At 40.3% G+C, this 19472-nt stretch overlaps 1 protein-coding gene across 10 annotated transcripts in view; it reads right to left on the bottom strand.

Annotated features, from left to right (window-relative positions):
• ZBTB20 (zinc finger and BTB domain containing 20) overlaps nt 1-19472 on the bottom strand; it is a 708962-nt gene that overhangs the window by 181775 nt on the left and 507715 nt on the right. For all 10 annotated transcript variants that reach the window (XM_036017291.1, XM_036017298.1, XM_028504756.2 and 7 more), the window contains one exon: nt 11042-11081. The gene's annotated coding sequence lies outside the window, so the exon portion shown is untranslated. The remainder of the gene's footprint in view (nt 1-11041; nt 11082-19472) is intronic.

Consider the following 19472-nt stretch of genomic DNA (forward strand, 5'->3'; position numbering starts at 1 on the left):
CAGCTAGTCATGACCTTGAACCTATGCACCAGATATATCTAACAACATTGAAGAAAAGAATTTTTTGTATCTCTCAGATCAGCCATGACCTCTGCAGGGTTTATAATGCTTAGGAGAAATCTGAGTAAGGAATCCTCCTTCTATTGGAAATTAGAAGTTTTGCCATTCTTCAGGTCTTTTCCACATCTTGTCTTGCATTCCTAGAAGCTAGAATTTAATTACCCTATAGGACCCTGGCATGTCTCCAGGTCTGGAAGCTGTTTTTGGAGGCTGATGGTGTGGGTCACCATTAGAAACAGAGGCTCATCTATTAATTTCAAATGGGAGTTTCCCTAAATAACAAGGATGAGCTATTTCATAATAGATAGAATTATCCATCTTCAATAGATAATTCACTTTCTTTTTCTTCCACTCTCTTATCTACCCACTCTTCTCTCTTCATCCCTCTTTTAATAAATAGTCTTTCTGTATGGTTAGATGGCAACTCTTACAATTTAGAGAGTTCAGCCAGTACAATACCACACTTCAAGTAGGTTATCTAATTATTCCTAAATTATCATATTTTAGCAAAGTGATGATGAAGACATCAGAGTTGTCATTCACATGAGGTCTGTCTAGAAAAAGTCCAACCACTGTTAATATAACAAGAACCGTTTGCATGACATCAATGTAACCTGGAAGCCAAGGAGAGTAAACTGGAATGTGCATGAATGAATGATGATGACTTCACTGTACTAGTCAGTAGGGGTAGTAGACACTCTTGAGTGAAGATGTGTACTGTGTAGTCATTGCATTCAAAATGACTGAGTAAATAAAGCAATGAATCTGCATCAAACTTTGTGTTAAGCTTGAACATTCTCCCATTTGGATGGTTCAGGAGGCCACAGCTATGGGCAACTCATGATCGGCAGCTTCATCATGACAACGCACCCACTCATATATCATGCCTCATACAGTTTTTTTGAGAAACATCAAATCACCCAGGTGACTCAGCCCCGCTACAGCCCAGATTTGGTGCCCTGCTGTGACTTCTGGCTTTCCCAGAAACTAAAATCACTTTTGAAAGGGAAGAGATTTCATACTTTCAATGAGATTCAGGAAAACATAATGGGGCAGCTGAAGATGACTGGGAGAACTGTGTGAGGTCTGAAGGTGACTACTTTGAAGGAGACTAAGGTGTCACTGTCCTGTGTACAATTTTGCTTGTATCTTGTATCTTCTTCAGTGTCTCTATTTTTCATACTACAAAGTGGTTGCTTTCTAAGTTCCAGACAGACCTTGTATATTAGATGCAATATATATTAGAGGCAATAAGGTGTACAGTAGATGTTTTGAAAAAGCAAGGAAATAACTGGGTAATGCCAAGATGGGAGGCAGCAGTCTTAAGGGGGGAAAAAAGAGAATGACATAGCTCAGTGTGTCTTTTGGCAACATTTTCTAATCACCTGTTCCTGGCCTTCTGAACCAAGTAGCAATCTTCAAACTTCCCTTGACTGAACAACTTGAGGTCAGAGATGGTGCCTTATTCACCTCTGATGTTTCTGTACAATCACAGTGTCAGTGCTCACCAGAGACTTGGAGAGTTGAAGTGAGCCCATTTATTGCCCTTTCCTTCTGGCCTCAGCTAGCACCAAAAAAGAAGCTGAAACCCTGAATGCAATGTCATACATACTGGCAGAATTACATCCTAATTTGAACTCAAATATACATTTCTGATCTTCTACCTTGGTCACTGAACCACTGGAGAAAATCACACAAGGCAGATGGGTTATCAATACTAACTTGCCAGATGTGCCCAGGCCTTCCACCTTGCCAAGGAGAAACCTACTATGCTTCTCTAGTCAACTTGCTGTCCCTTTCCCCTAAGTATTTTAAACTTTTACTTTCCCCCAAATCTCGTACCTATCTATTCTTAGAAGGACCTTGCTCCCTAGGAGCCATCACTGGGGAAACTTCTCATCCTCTCAGCACCAAATCTATAGAGAGATCTTGTATCTTCCCCTATCCTTCCCTTTCTTCTTTCTTGTAACAGTAGCCAAGGGATTCCTCCTTTTGTCCTTATGCTCGGCATTCAAGGTCTCCAGCTTTATCAGAAATCTTGTAATACTGATTATCCAATCCGCATCTCTCTTCTGGACACAAAATCTAACCTCTCTTCTGTAGTCTTCCCAGGAGCACCTAAAAATGCCAGTGTTTTCCATTTTTTCCAACCCTTTGCTTTTACTTCACTCTCCCCTTCCCAAGAAAAATGACACTAGGTCATTTTTCTTTTCTTTGTAATAAAACTAAGAATTATCCATACTTGCTGCCTCTCTTTCTTCACCTCTCACTTTTTCTTCATCCCACTGCAAACAGACAATTGCTTCAACTACTTTCAGCAAAACAGCTTATGCTAAAATCAACAACTTCCAAATCGATATATTAAAAGTATATTTTTCAGTCCTTAACTTACTTGATCTTTCAGTAACACTTCTCACTACTGCCCACTCTCTTCGAAACACGCTCTTCTCTTGGGTTCTGGGCCAACGTTTTCTGAATCTGCTACTACTTCTTTACCTGTTCCTTCTGCAAGGATTTGATAGCCTTATTTTTCCCTAGCAGCTGATGAAATATTAAGAGTTGTTCAAGTCCCAGTTTGGGCCTTTTTTCTCAATCTAACCCTCTCCCTAGGCAATATCATCCATGCCAACAGCTTCATTTGCTTTTACTTTACTTCTAAGTTCCAGCTGTATATATTCAGCTGCCTATTTGATATGCTTAGTTATTTCAAAAGCACCTCACACGAAGCATCTCAAAAACAGATCTTATAGTCTTCCCTCTACCCCAGTCCTTCTTTGGTGTTTCATAAAATTGTGAATGGCACCATCCTCCATATTGTTTTATAAGCATAAAGCCAAGAGTCGGAGCGGTCACTTCTTTCTCCTTCGTAGAAAATCCTGTGTATGTTACTTCTGGACTGTCAGTTCTATTTATTTTCTTCCATTCTCCTTGTCACTACCCTAGTCCAGGTTTTGTCTAGTCTACTACAATAGTCTTCTTACTTTTGCTCCTTCCAAATGATTCACTACAATGAAGCTAGCTTGATTTTTTGAAACCTTCACTTTCAGGATTACTGAAGTTTCACAAACAGTTGTAAGAGACAATAATACCGAGAGATCTGGCGTGCCCTTTACCCAGTTTTACCCAGTAGTAATATCTTGTATAACTGTAGTACAATAGTGTAACCAGGAAACTGTCAATGGTACAATCCATTCACCTTACTCAGACTTCACCAATTTTATATGCACTCACTTGTGTGTGTGTGGGGGTGGGTATTTAGTTTTGTGCTATGGTATTGCATGTGTAGATTCACATGGCCACCACCACAGTCAAGATACAGAACAGTTCCATCATAAGGATATTTCTTGCTACCCTTTTATAGCCACAGTCAGCTCCATCTTTTCCCTTCTCCCTAACCTCTGTCAACCATTAATCCATTCTCCACCTGCATAATTGTGTCATTTCAAGAATTATATATAAGTAGAATCATAAAGTATATAATCTTGAGATTGGCTTTTTTCACTCAGCATAATACCTTTGTAATTAATCCAAGTTGTACGTATCAAGAGTTCATTACTTTTTAGTGCTGAGAAGTATTACATGGTATGGACGCACCAGTTTGTTTAACCCTTCACTCATCGAAAGCAATTTGGGTTCTTTTCAGTTTGGGACTATTACGAATAAAACTGCTGTGAATACGGGTGTACGGGTTTTTGTGTGGATGTTTTCATTTGTCTGGGATAAGTGTCCAAGAGTAGCATATCTTTTTAGAATATGTAATTGATTATACCACATTCTTTCTTACGTTTGTTTTCCCATCTCCATGAAGAAAGCCCCTAGTACACCCACACAGATCCCAGTGTCATCAGGCCCTGCTATATCTTTTCAACTTCCACTGGGATGTTCGTTACCTCATTCTCACGATCCAGCTGTACACGAGGGCTTCATCCTTGCTGTTCCCTATGCTGGAAACCTCTTCCACCACCTAATCGCACCTATTGTATTTCTTCTTCAGATGTCAGCTCAAGCGTCACTTCCTCAAGGAAGCTTCTCTTGAATTTCCAGACTCAGATTTCCCTCTTACATTTGCTCTTAGAGCACCTGGCACTTTTAATTCACAGCAATAAGCACAGTTTGTAATTATAAGTTCTTTTATGTGACCATTTGATAAATATGCCATTCCTTTTCCCAGATTATAAATTCTAGTAGGGCAGAGATTATGTTTGTTTTGCTCACCATTACATCTTCAGCATTTAGCAGACACCCATTTTGTGTTTAACAAAATTTTGCCATGGCTTTTAAGACAGGTAGTCATGGATTCAAGCTCTATGTCTATTACTCACTAGGTATTCTTGGAAAGTTTACTCAAAACATGTGAAATCTCCATTTCATTTTCAAAATTTGGATTATAACAGCATCTAATTAATAACAGTAGTTTTAAATGTTAAATCAGATAGCCATTAAAACTATTTTGTCCAGTCCCTGCAGCAAAGCAAGCACTCAACAAATGTTATCTCTGCCCTGGCTGTGTGGGTCACTTGCTTGGAGCATCATCCCATGCACCAAAAGGTTGCATGTTCGGTCCCTGGTGGGGGGCAACTGACTGATGTTTTTCTCTCATGTTGCTGTTTCTCTCTGTCTCTCGCCTTCCCTTCCTCTCTCTCTCTAAAACCAATAAACATATCCTCAGGTGAGGACTAAAAAATGTGTTATTTCTTGTTATTATTAGTTTAATAAAAGATTAAGAGTTTTTGTGTTTGCTTTTTTTCCCCAGTGAGGTTTTAGTCCATTATCTTTATTTCTTGCTTATTCCCCGGGGATCCAGTTCTGGTAACTTTGAGAGTCTGAAAAGGAACCCTTAACTTAGAGCTTCAATACTGCTATGACTACTGGTCCCAACCACAGCTCTGCCCCCCCTTGTTTGGCTTCTGGGCTTTGGGTCTCATTTTCATCTCACTCAGTACTTCCTCCTTTTGTTTTCCAGCCTGTAGATCTTAAAGTGTGGTTAGGAATGCCCCTTGCTGACTCCTGGTCTCCAGAGGAAGTTTTCTAAACACACCTTGCCTCTTGCTTCACTCCTTATACTTTCCAATGGAGGAAAATCACCCTGTTGGTGAGACAGCACTTGGTCCATGTTTCCCAGGTGGAACCCATCCATCAAAGTCTGTAAGTGCAGAAATTTAGTCTCTTTCTCCTTCCTTTCCTACTGAGACTAGCTGGAGTTAGTGACCTGAAAAAGCGTTGCTCTTATGCGGATCTAAATTTTCCCTTGGGAGCACTTTTCCAAGATTTAGATTGAAGGAAAGGGAGTCAGCAAACCCATTTTACCACTCAAATTAAGCTACATTCTTCAATCTGGACTTTATAAAAAAATTTGTTTCCCCAGCCATAAGTTCTTTTATCTTATTGTCAATGGGTTTGGAATCTGAGTGAGGAAGAGCAATGCTATTTATTAGATCCTCTCCAAATTCCAACACTTAGGTTTGTGCTTTTGCTTGGAATATCTTTCTCTGACTCTTTATCTTTTTTTACATTCTAGCCATCTTTTGAGACCCAGCTGAATCACATTTTACATGAAGCTTTCTAACCCTTAAATCTCTTTCATGAATAAAATCCTGTACTACTTGCTGGACTTTATTATTCCTTTTGGAATTATCATTGATTGTCTCATATGCATCTGGAACACTCAAAGGTATAACTTCTTTTCCTAATTTAATTTTAACTTCCTTAAGAGTGAGCAAGGGCAGTGACCTAGATTTATATTTTAACTCCCCACTAATCATGATTCTTTGTATATAGTAAGTGCTTAATAACATATCATGGGTGATTGTGCTTGAGGCTGGCCTGCAGATGAGGCTTTGATTTGAAGGCCCAATTTATAACTGATATGGCTTAGTGCAGAGGTGGCAAACATAAGGCCCACGGGCCAAATCCAACCCTCCACCTTGTTTTATCTGGCCTGGCACCGTGTTTCTACATGGTGGCAGCACCGAGCTCCTTGCTCCTAGTCAAGGAATAGTTACATCTATACAGTCCTAAAATTACATTCGGCCCTTCGAAGGCAACAGCAAGGCTGATGTGGCCCCTGTGAAAATGAGCTTGACACCCCTGGCTTAGTGGCTGCACGGTTCCTCAAGGAGTGGTGGCAGTGCGCAATACAGAAAAGGCCAACTGAGTGTCTCCCTGAGATGTGTATCAGTGCAAGTCTAGATATACATACAGGTAGTGGTGCTTGATTCTGTCTTATGCTATCTTTTCATCTTAGTAACATACTCCCCATTTTCCTTTATGAAAAGCATATGGACCTCATGGTCTTAGGTAGAAAGGCTAAGAGAAATGTAAGCAGACGAAGGTAATGCTTCTGGCTGTGGTAGACTGATATTCAGAGTGTGTGGATTCTCTAAATTAGTTGAAATATTGAAAAAAAAATAGCTACTATGACCACAAGAAAAAAATAAGAAGGAAGGGTCCTGAGAATGGTATCTGAGCCATGAAAGACAGTGAATATTTTAAAGATCACTGAATTTAATTTATTCAACCTAAATGCATAAAAGTACAGGTGGGGACATTATTTATGCAGGTATATGCAAATCACTTTATAAAATAGGCAAAGCCCTTCTGGTTTTTATAAGTTGCCAAGGTGGTTCCTGATATTTTAAAAGCTATGCACCTTTAATGTAATTTCCTAAGAGTTGGAATCCCTCTGTCGGAATCACAGTCACTGTCAGAGCAAGCTTATTTTTTTTCTCTCCTCTGGGACATTTACAAGGCTCTCATAACCATCAATAAAGAGTGGTTTCCACAGAGATGTGACTGGAAAAATCCCTTGGAAATTGCTGAGGAGCAAGTCAGAATGTTCAAAGCAGAGAACATAGGCTTTGAAAACATGAACCCATCTGACCTCTTGAATTTAGTACAGTGAATTCCTGAGCTCTGAGACATGGGGCCCGGCTGTGCATGCCATATTGGTGCTATAAGACTGGCAGTAGGTTGGCTGTGGCATGGTCTATTTCAAACTCCTTCACAGTGCCCAGTGTTGCATGTTCCCAGATGACATTTGGTTGGCAGAAGCTGGGCCTCCAAAGCTGGCAGTCTGGAATGCAGCCCACTGTGTTTTGACAAACACATAATTGACCATCTGATCACCAGCCTACATTCTGCACTCAGGTCACTGAAGGGACCTGGGCTTTGCATAGGTCCTCATTCCTTGTCTTGTTCATCTTCTCAAACCTTTCTCCAGAAAGCAATATAGAGAAGACTTAAACACACCCACACATATACTCCCATTTGCAAAAGAGAACATGGTACATGAAACATAAGCTGTTGAAAATTTCCTTTAAATTGTCCTGGCAGCCCAAAGTGAACAAGAGAAAAGCACACTTATGGTGAACTCTAATTCAGAAAGCAGGAATGAATATACTGAATTGTTTCAACACCCGGCTGTGCATAAGTTGGAATTCAGCTCAATGACTTGAAACTTCTGCTTAGAAAAAGGCAGCAATGGGAAAATGATAGAAAATCAAGGCATTGACTGGCTTTAGGGGGCCAGTCTTAAGAAACTGTTTCATTTTCAGGTGAAAAGTGAGAAAGGCAGAACACTGGGAATGTTCCCCTACCGGCCTGCTCCACACCCATGTCCCCTGTGGGAGGAGACACACATCTCTGGAGACCAGCAGGCAGCAGCTCAGGGTGAGGTCAGATTCAAATTGAGGCCTCTAGTGAAGCTCCCATAAAGATATACTTTGATCTGATATTTGGCCCCATACACCACATCAGCTTTTCTCCTAGAAGGCAAGGACTTTTCATTGGGCCAAGATGTGCTGGCATTACACAGTGTCAGTGTCTATACCGACACTACCAAACACCCTCTCTTCTCTGCTCCCACTGCATGGTTCAGGTCTTCGATCTTCACCTTTGACCTGATCTTCCCTTTTCAGTCAGCCATCACTACCATCACCAGGAAGCCCTTTTTCTAAAACACAAATCTGGCTAGAAGTCTTCAAAGTCTCCTCAGTCCTGCAGCATCAAGTTCAAACTCCTTCCTATGTACAGCCTTCTAGGCCCTCTGTGATCTGCCTTGTACCACTTCTCAGCTTCGGCTCCGGCTCTTCTTCCAACCACCATGTGCCGGCTGCACTGACTACCATCCTCTGGATCTGGCTGCTGCTAGATGCTTCCTGACTTTGCAAATGCTTTGACTTTGCTTTTCCTGATGCTGAATCCCTTTTGCTTTCCCCTCATCCATACCCATTTGGTAAGGTGCAATTCATTCTTTAGACTTTAAGGCCTTGCCTGGGTACCTCTTCATGTGTAGGTAGGCACTCCTTTCTCATAACCCTTGCTACATCTGGTATATACTTCCATTCCATCTCCTACCACATGGTAGAGCCTTTGTTTACTATTTAGCTCCCCTACCAGGCTGTGAGATTCTTAACAACAGGCAGCACTTCTTATTTGTCTTAGAGTTCCAGGGACCAAGCAGAGTGACTAGCTTTCCACAAATGTTTGTTGACTGAAAACTGAATAGTGAGCTGTGCATGATAATTAATCAAAACTAAACCAAGCACTAGTATTAGCTTCCATATGCATGGTAGGAGCCTCTTAGAAATCTAATGAGGGCAGAAGATCCCAGAAGTAAGGTACTTTCTGATGACTCACAGGTTGAGAGTAAGAATCAGGGGTAGAGGGTGTGATGGGGGAATGTCTTGCTAACAGAGAATGTCACTGAAGCGGTGAATGTTCAGCTTTCTCAACACTTAGTTTTCAATACTGAAAGGTACTGTCCTGAGAATGGATCAGGGTCTGAACTGTATTGAGGTCCCACTTAGGGCTAGACTGTGATACCTGTTTCAAGGCAGCATGGCAGGTTGTGAAGGGCTCCTCTTCATTTCTGCTAAAGAATAATGAAATGGAAAACTCTTGGGGGAACATCTGGAAGCTACTCAGTTCCTATTAAAGTCTGTGACAAATACAGATTGGGACTTTGGACTAAATGCAATGCCAAGGAGGGAGGGTCAAACAGGCAGAATTGTGCCTGTGCCTCAAGGAGGCCGTGGAGGAGGCCTGGAGCTAGAAGCACTGGGGAGATAATGTTCTAATCTGTTCCCAAGGAACTTTCCTCTCTCTTTGATGGGCATCTGGGGCACCACCTCTGGAGCCATCAGCTGTATCTGTGGGGCACTTGAGGACAGCAAGACTGTCATAGGCCCTGCCACCCTTGATATAAAGGCAAGCCTCAGTATTTAGAACAATTCCAGTGAGTGAAGTTTAGCTCAGGCTGGGATAAGGTCAGTGGGTACAGTAATGGACTATCAGCCTATCACAGGTCATTCTCCCAGCCTTCTCCCTGCTTAAAAGCTAGGTTCTCTCCACAAGTGCTCAGTTGATGGTTGATACAGCAAAATATCAGTTTCACATTTTCCTATGAGCCAGAGTCAGCCTGTCAGTTACATTTTTTATCTCAAAGGTCTCCATCTTGATCTGTAATTGTGACACAGGTCTCCAGTCCCCTGTACTGCCTGTGCCTGAGGCTCGCCCCCCCAGTGCTGACGTCATAATAGCTGAGCCGTGCGGGCAGGAGTGCACTGTGCTGACTCATCCCTGGTGATGTGAGGATTAATGCCTTGTCTGACACAGAGCTATTATGTGAACTGTTTTTACACAAAGAACTGTAACAAAATGATTTGCCAGTCAGAAGACTAGAAATATGCAGTCCTAGGTAACTGAGGTAGGGGCACAGAGACATAAAAGTGGTAACCATAAGCATGCACATGGACACCCTCCAAAGCATTGACAGACCCACTCTATCAACACTGAGAATAAGGAATAACAAGGCTTGTCAGGGGCAGGGAGGATCCACCCCTGCTGCATAAATGTGTTATGCACAGCACCAGCATTTGGGGAGTTTAATCAATCTCCTTTTTCTGTCAAATAACTGTCACTTCAGGCTTTCGCCTAGGCATCCTTTGGAGGATTCTGTTCCTCCTAAATATATTTACCTAGCTTCTAAGAATATTAGTGGAAGCCCCACATAAGCAAAAGAGCCATGGGAACCCCCTTTCTGTGCAAATGATTACAAGAAATCCTTGGAGTGAGGAGCCAGTGAAGTAAGATAGAATGTTGTGAATGGGAACCAGTTGGGCTCACCAGAGAGTGAGAGAGTAGCTGGAAGGAATCATTTATTTGAGTAAATAAATGATTATTTATCACGTAAGGTGACTGCCACTACCTGTAGCATCTCTCAGGTGATATCATGCAATGACTTTGATTATTTAGGTTCACTGCCCCAGAACCTCTTTCAAGCAGCTCAAGGTAAAATTTATCCAAACCCACTGAGTGAAGCCTAGTTTGGGCTTTAAATAATAAATATTCTCTCTTTTCATCTAAAATCAAGATTTTTTCTCTCTAAATGATTAATTCTCTTCTAAAAAAAGCATGGTACCCTTTATAAACCTTCTGGTACATGTAACCCTAAATTTCTCTTTCCTTCCCCCCTCCCTGGACTTTACAGTTTCTCACACAATTTTAACCTAAATGGCTGAAGTCTGGTACTTCTTAGTAAAAGGGCATTAGAAATTTTGTCAGTGAATGACATAGTTGAAATTAAAAACCATTGAACCTAGGAATGGGTGTATCACTGAAGAATGAATAATTGCCCATTTATTGACAGTGGAGCAAAAGCCCAACTGTTGCTGGTATCTGGCTGAAGAATGTACGCTCTAGTTTGGAGGAGCAGTCACTTTTGCAAACAGCAGCTGTGGCTGAGTAAAAGGCAGTCTTTATATGAGTCCAGTTGCTGGGCCCGTTGGCCTTTGCAGCCCCTCACGGATGGCAACTACTGCTACTATCACCACCAGCGTTAACTCCACACACAAGAGGGGCTAATACATCCTGAAAAAGTGCTGGGAACCGCGAAAAAGTCAACTAGACAACTTGCCCATAAAGACTCAAATTTCCCCCTTCTGACACTTCTTTGAAAAGTAAAGAAACCAATTTTACTTACATAAAGAGAAGGGGCAGGCCACAGACTGATGGTCAAGGAACTGAAAATCAAAGAAAAAACAGGAATTACACATGAACCCAATGGTACTGTGGAGAGAAGGAAAGTAAGTCGAAGTATCGTAGAGATGGGACTGGTTATCCCTAAAGGATGAGTTGTAGAAGTCCATTTTGTCACCTGGAGCCCAAAGAAAAAGGAGATCCAACCTCATGACATTTTCCAAAGGTGTGACTTCCTGCGGTGTGACCAGCACAGTACTTCCCAGTGCAAGAAGTGCCAGCCTTTTTCCTTGTAAAGTTCTTTCTGATCTGAATCATATATTTTGTAGAGCTGTGCTGTACAGTACAGTAGCCACTAGCCACATTTATCTATTAAATTTAAATTAATTAAAATTTAATGAAAAATTAAACGTTTAGGTTCCCCTGTCACACTAGTGACATTTCAAGTACTCAACATTTTTGTTGGTGCATACATAAATGTCTATTGGGCAGCATTGGCTGGAATAGGTAAAAGTGCCCTGACTGGTGTGGCTCAGTTTGTTGGGCGTCATCCTGCAAAGCAAAAGATCTCTGGTTCGATTCCTGGTGAGGGCACATGCCTGGGTTGTGGGTTTGGTTCCTAGTCGGGGCTCGTACAACAGGCAACTGATTGATGTTTCTCTCTCAAATCAATGTTTCCCTCCTTTTCTTTCTCTCTTGCTTCCCTCTCTCTAAAAGTAAATAAATAGAACCTTAAAAAAGAAAGAAAAAAGATAGAATAGGTAAAAGCTTTACTTTGTAGTACTTGAGAAATCTGAGGTAATTTTGAGAAGGATGAGTCAACCTCTAATAAACTTTGGTTCTTTTAAGGATAAACTTATATTCAATGCCCATAAGATCCTGTGGACAAATTCACCACCTCCATGTACTGTTAACACTCAGTTCAGGACTGGGGGTGGTGCTGGCTGAGGACTTGATGCTGCTTCCTCCTCCTACCTTACCAGCCTAGCAGTGTCCCCTCTGACAAAATGATATTAGGCAAAGCATTTGTCCTTCAAAACACATCTCTAATGATGACAACTTCAGGTTTGGGGGAGGTGAGCTTAACAGGTTCTCATTCTGTGTTTGAAATCTAGTAATTCTCCTTTGTGGTCTTCAACTTATGAGCCAAATAGGCTATTATTATGGGATTGGCCTGCTCACCATTGTTTTGATGCCTTCCCTTACAGACGAATAAAACTAAAGTAACATAAGATCCACAACAAATAAATAAACCAACCAAGGAAGCTGAGAAACAAAGCAGGTATCCCCACCACCTCGCATTCAAATATATCAAGGACTCAACACTGATTGAATTCTTGTCTCTCTGACACCATGATTATAACCACCTTCACATAAGGCCTCCAGAAATATGCAAAACAAACCATATTAAAAGAGATCAAGAAGGATCTGATTAAATAACTCAGCATAGAATAAAGCTAAAGCAGAAAACTGGCATATAAGACTTCACTTCTCAGCAAATTTTCTGGACAAATGCATGATCATAGATGTTCCTCCAAAGAACGAGCTACTCCTTCATCTTCAAGGTGAAACTCTGTCCAAGCACGTGCAGGTGGACAGGCTGGTGTTACTCTCCAGCAACAAGAGTCGAGATGAAGATTTGATCATAATGTATGTTAACACAAGAGAGACTGGGGGTCTCTGATGCTTTTAAGCTTTTAAATTCTTTCACAAAATTGATGAACTTAATGAATATTTTAAGTAAGATAATTAGATTATTTATGATTTATTGAGAGTACATACAAACCTGAAATGTATATAATATATGTTCTAAGGACTTTAAAACTCTAAGTTTTGCTACATTATAGTCTCTTTGGTAAGCCAGGATCCTAGACAATTGTACTGGTGCATCTTTTAAAATGTTTCCCCTGAACTTGACTGGGTAGCTCAGTTGATTAGATCATCATCCTGACATGTTCCATCCCTGGTGAGGGCCCACACAAGCATCAACCAATGAACACATAAATAAGGGGAACAACAAATTGATGTTTCTCTCTCTCTCTCCTTTCCTCTCTAAAAATCAATAAATACATTTAAAATACATATTTTTATGCCCCCTCTCCTTCCTTCCTTCCTTCCTTCCTTCCTTCCTTCCTTCCTTCCTTCCTTCCTTCCTTCCTTCCTTCCTTCCTTCCTTTTTTTCCCTCCCTTTCCCACAACTTCTTTTCAGCTTGCTTTCTATCCTAATCTTTGAGGGGAAGGAGAAAAACATGATTACTGGTTATCTATGAAACATGCTCACTTATCATTTTTGTGTTGCACATTATAAACTCAATAACTCAGTAATATATTATTTTTAATTTAATTTTATTATTTAAAAGTATATTTCATTGATTATGCTATTACAGTTGTCCCATTTTTATCTCCTTTATTCCCTTGCACCCTACATGCCACCTTCCACTAGCATCACGCCCTTAGTTCATGTCCATGGGTCATACATGTAAGTTCTTTGGTTTCTACATTTCCTATACTATTCTTAACCTCCCCCTATTTTATACCTACCAAATATGCTTCTTATTGCCTGTACACCTTTTCCCCCATTCTTCCCCCTCCCCACTGATAACCCTCCATGTGATCTCCATTTCTGTGATTCTGTACCTGTTGTAGCTTTTGTTTAGTTTTTGTTTTTTGGTTCAGTTATTGATAGTTGTGAGTTTTGTTGCCATCTTAATGTTCATAGTTCTGATTTTCTTCTTTCTCTTAGATAAGTCCCTTTAACATTTCATATAATAAGGGATTGGTGATGATGAACTCCTTTAACTTGACCTTATCTGGGAAGCACTTGATCTGCCCTTCCATTTCAAATGATATTTTTGCTAGATAGAGTAATCTTGGATATAGGTCCCTGCCTTTCATGATTTTGAGTATTTCTTTCCAGCTCCTTCTTGCCTATAAAGTTTCTTTTGAGAAATCAGCTGATAGTCTTATGGGAACTCCTTTGTAGGTAACTGTCTCCTTTTCTCTTGCTGCTTTTAAGAGTCTCTCCTTCTCTTTCATCTTGGGTAATGTAATTATGATGTGCTCTGGTGTGTGTTTTCTTGGGTCCAACTTTTTTTGGGACTCTCTGAGCTTCCTGAACTTCCTGGAAGTCTATTGCCTTTGCCAGATTAGGAAAGTTCTCTGTCTTTATGTTTTCAAATAAGTCTTCAATTTCTTGCTCTCCCTCTTCTCCTTCTGACACCCCCCTATGATTGTATATTGGAACACTTAAAGTTGTCCCATAGGTTCCTAAGCCTCTCCTCATTTTTTTGAATTCTTGTTTCTTCATTCTGTTCTGGTTGAATACTCATTTCTTCCTTCTGTTCAAGTCATTGATTTGAGTCCTGGTTTCCTTCTCCTCACTGTTTCCCTGTATATTTTCCTTTATTTCATCTTACATAGCCTTCACTTTTTCTTCTGTTTTGTGACCATACGCAACCATTTCTGTGAGCATCCTGATTACCAGTGTTTGAACTCTGTATCTAATAGGTTGTCTACCTCTTTGTCACTCAGTTCTATTTTTGAAGCTTTAATATATTCTTTCATTTGGGCCATATTTCTTTGTTTCCACCCACCTGTTACATTATAAGGGGTGGTGCCTTAGGTATTTGCCAGGGCAGGGCAACCCAAGTTGCTGTGTTGTGTCATCATTGTGTTGGGGGAGGGGTCATAGAGGAACAATGTTTGCTTGCTTGCTTGGCTTTCAGCTGGCTTTCAGTCACTCCCCCTTCTACTCACAAGCAAATTGGGCCCTTCTGGTGCTGATTCCTGGGTGGGACTTTCTCCCACCACTGCAACCCTCACAGGCTTTTAGTCACAAGTTTTGAGGCTTTATTTTCCCCTGCGCTGGAACCCTGGGTTGCTTGGCCCAATTGTACCTCCCAGTTTGTCCACCTGTAAATGTGGGAGTACTCCGTCAGCCAGCTGTGGCCTTGAGTGCTCTGGTATGCCAGCTGCTGCCTCACCTGCCTAGTCCTCCAGCCATCACCTTGCCACGTGTCCTTTCCATCCAGGCTGCCTGTCTCTGCCCCCTCCTACTGGTCTGAATGAATGTTTCTTCTTTGATTCCTTGGTTGTCGGACTTTCATACAGTTTGATTTTCTGGCAGTTCTGACTATTTTTTGGTTTTAAACTCGTTGCTGTCCTTCTTTTGGCTGTGCGAGAAGGCAAAGTCTATCTTCCTATACCCCCATTCTATTTTTTAAAATACACTTTGTATTTATGTTCTTATACCTAAGCATATAACATGACTTTTTAAATTTCAAGGAGCATTTTTTCCGTAAGAGTTAATCAGTCAAAATTAAATTTTTGATGTGATCAGAAGAAATCAATAGTATGTTGTACCCAGATTAACCAATACATCCAAGATCTGGAATAAAAAAAAACTATCTTTCTGGATGTCAACTACATACAGGCTGTCAATAACAGGAATCCAAGATGGAGAGAAAAACCACAGTGTGTATGTCACAGTCTAAGACAAATTAAAGCCAAGTTAAATTGAAGATTTTATTTGATGTAATTGTTGTCTTTATATCTTAATGAAAAACAATAATGCCTATCCCAAATTTAATATTAAGACCAAATATTTAATTTCAGAGTTCTTATACAATTCATAAATGTTCATAAATGTCCAAAGGCCCCAACTTCTTGATTGAATTACAAACTGCTAGGCAATTTTGAGAATATGTACTAATCTATCTATATTTATTTTTATTGAGTTCACATGTTATTTTATTGATCCTTTCTGCCTAAGTAATATTCACCTCATATGTCTATAACTTGTTTTCATTAGAAATTTCAAGAATTATCTACAATAGTTTTGCATAAGAATAAAAACATTTGCATTAAGCGAGCTAGGTTCAAAGCACAAATATCTAGCAAGGAATATATAACTGCAAAGCCCAAATGATAAGGACCTTAAAACATGGTGAAGGAAACAACGAGTAGAGAGGAGAAGAAGGGGTGACTTGTGGAAGTCTAATCTTAGTTTTGTGATTTCCAAGTAGAAATTATTATACACTATCTTATCTCCAAGGAACTAAAGATATTATTAATTATAACTTAAATAGTAGTCAATTCTGATTTTAACTTATATAATGTTTTAGGGCAATAGTAGCGCAGATCCCTATGAGACTCCTTCTCTCTAGAAATTCCCCTCAAACACCAAGTTTCAAGGAGCTCCTAGACTCCATGAAGGTCATCCATGAATTCCTGGTTAGTAACTCTTGGCCTAAGGGGAGGAGGAGAAAGAGCTCTTTCAATCCTGATGCGTATCACCTCTAGGACGTTTCTACAGGTTGTGATTAGTTGAAGCCAGGAGTAAATAAAGTATATAGAAAAATACCTGGGTTAAGTATGTGGCTAGAGACACATAGGCCCCTTTAAAGGCCTCTGACTCTGACTTACCTAGTCCTTTATAATGTCTTTAAAAAAAAAGTCCATAGAGCCTTATGAGCAATGAGGTAGAGAAGCAGAGCAGAGCAATGAGTTACTATTTACTGAGTACCTTCTGTGGCTTCCGGCATCCTGCTAAATAAATGCTTCTCAAATTTGATTATGGGTATGCCTAGGGAGGTGGAGCAGTATAATGAGTATGCAAAGACACAAAATAAATAATAAAGACACGGTTGTCTATTTGGTGGGGCAGTTGTCCTTGTGGCTGAGTAATTTAAACTCTTATTTGTACATGTATTCATTTCTCCAGTAACTATTTACTGAATGTTACAGAAGAAATAAAACAGATACTGTTCTTGGCCTCGTGGAACTTCCAGTTTAGTGAAACAAACAAGACTATATTGAGGAGCAGAATGCAAAATCTGTAGGTATTTTTAGGGTGAAACCTGAGAGCTCACTGACAGGTCTCATGTGTGGCAGACTGCTTCAGGCAGTGTCCCAGCACCCTGAGTACCAGATCACTCACTCTAACGTGAGATCACCTACGTGGAAGAATTTGAAAAGCACCACTAACTGTCCATCGTTTAATCCTGACTACAGGAGTAAATACTGATACTTCCAATTCACTAGAGAAAAAAGGGAGATTTAAGAAATTGGGAAACTTACCCCAAATCACACAGCTGCTGGGATCTGAATAAGGTTGTACCATTCCAAAGTCTACACATTTTTAACCACTAAATTACACTACCTCTAGGTGGTTCCCATTTTATGTTTCCTCTTGAAATCTGGGCTCATTCAGGATTTTGCAGGCTAGTTTAAGCTTCTCCTTTGGAAGGAGACAGGTTTGGCTTGATTTGCATTCTAAATATTTCACAGTGGTAAGGGAAAGCTATTATTATACCCATTTTATGGTGCGGAAGCTGAGCCACTTGCCAGCTGAGGTATCTGGCTGGGTTAAAAACAGAATCCGGGTCGTCAGTTTCTCATTCCATTTGACTAACTCCAAGCCTAAGTACTGGTACTGTCCAAGGGCTTTTCTGCACACAAAATTCACACTGGCTGAGAAAGAGTGAGACGAACTTTGCTAAGAGAAAATAATATTATGCTAAGTGAAATAAGCCAGTCAGAGAAAGATAAATACCATATGATCTCACTCGTATGTGGAATCTAATGAACAAACTGAACTCACAAGCAAAATAGAGACAGATTCATAGACAGAGAGGAAGTTGACAGCTCTGGGGTGGGAAAGCTTAGGGGATGGATGGATGGGTCAGAAAAGACTCATGGACCTGGACAACGGTGTGGTGACTGTGAGGGGGAGGGGTGAGTGGAGATGGAAGAGGGTACAAGGGGGATAAATGGTAATGGAAAAAAGAGAAATTTTTAAAAAGTAGAAAATAAGTAATCATAATAACCACAGAAATTGGTTACTTTTAGCATTGTGAGTAGAAAGGGGAGAGCTTATTCATCACGAATGAATCAGAAAATTAGAATGTGTCACTGCATTGATGACAGAACTGAGGAATTCAGATGAACTGAAGTTCAACACTTATCCTCCCATCTGAAGAGGGTAAATGGAGTGACAACAGAACAGAGATGGCCTCTTAGACATGCCTTTAATCTTTCCAATCTTCTCTTTTCAACTACTCTCTCTACAAGTTAGGTGGGTTTATATCTTTGTTTTCTATGGGTAGAGATAACATTTTAATATCCTTTTAATGTTCCAGAAGTATTATGTTAATTAATTCTTATGTGGGAGTCATTCCAAATAGTAGGATGAAGATTTTACCTTATTGACTTTCCTAATACCTTTCTGGCTCCCAGTGTTTTCAAAGGATGAAGCACTATTGGATTTTTAGATTCATACATCTCTCAGAACAAGTGCCAGCTTCATAGGTTCCTGTCAATTGATATTCCATCTTTGCTCTGGATACACGACTTCCTTTATCTGACAGATTCAAGAAATTTTACGCTAGATTTAATGACATTTCATGCAGCCAGGATTTGGAGGCTTTTAATTCTCTATTTTCTATCTTGCAAAGGTTTATAAGTTAAAGTCAGATGGAAGGGTATTCAGATGTGCACACAGAGAGTGTACAATCGCCCACGAGGTACTTTAGGGTCTCTATAGGCAAGTTTCTTGAAGTATTTGCATTCCTTTTGGTCAATCTTAGGAAGACTATAAATGCTACAAGTAGTTTTTCATAGTTTTTTTCTCGGGGTCTGCTTTTTAAGACCATCCTCCATTTTTTGAATCCATCTTGAGGAGAACAATAAGCGAATCAACAGTGATGCCTTACCTTTTTCTTAATACGCTGTGATAACTCTGAAGGATGTCATCCTTCAGAAAGTTAAATGATGAAATAATGACCAATGAAAAGAGGCTATTCAAGAAGTAAAGTCCAATAATTCAGTTTGGGACTGCTTCCTAGCCTGAGACATTGCTGAGATACAACTTGCCACGAAACCTCACCCCATACAAACCCTCCTGAGTCTTCCTGATTCTTATAGGTGTTGGGCCTGATAGATTACAATGAAGAAAAAGCAGAAGTGTTGAGAGGGGTGGCAGTGACAAAATCTGTTTATTACATTTAGGATGATTTCTTATAGCTCCTAAAATAGACCAAACTCTATGGCACGATGCAATTCTGATCCCAAACAACTTTTCCTTCCGTACTGCAAACACTTGAAGTTGTAGTTTTATGGATTCCAAATGGATTGGAATCCATATCAGGACCTTTTCTACAGTACATTGATATCCTTGACAGGTCTGGCATTGCTATCATGTGGGCCAATGAATTGGAAACACTTGTTCACAGTGGTGCTCACAACCTACCATTAATGACATCTGGTACAAAAAAGGTGGTGCCTATGATAGGGCAAACTCATCCTGAGACTCCTTGGTGTGCAAACACAGAGTAACATGTTAGTAGGACAAAGGGATTCGGAATAAATACAGGCTCGGCAGGAGAAAGAAAGATCCAGAACAGTGTGAACAGAAGGCTCTTTTTACTTGAATTTTT

This window comes from Phyllostomus discolor, chromosome 2 (genome assembly GCF_004126475.2).
Source record: "Phyllostomus discolor isolate MPI-MPIP mPhyDis1 chromosome 2, mPhyDis1.pri.v3, whole genome shotgun sequence".
NCBI classification, from domain to species: Eukaryota; Metazoa; Chordata; class Mammalia; order Chiroptera; family Phyllostomidae; genus Phyllostomus; species Phyllostomus discolor.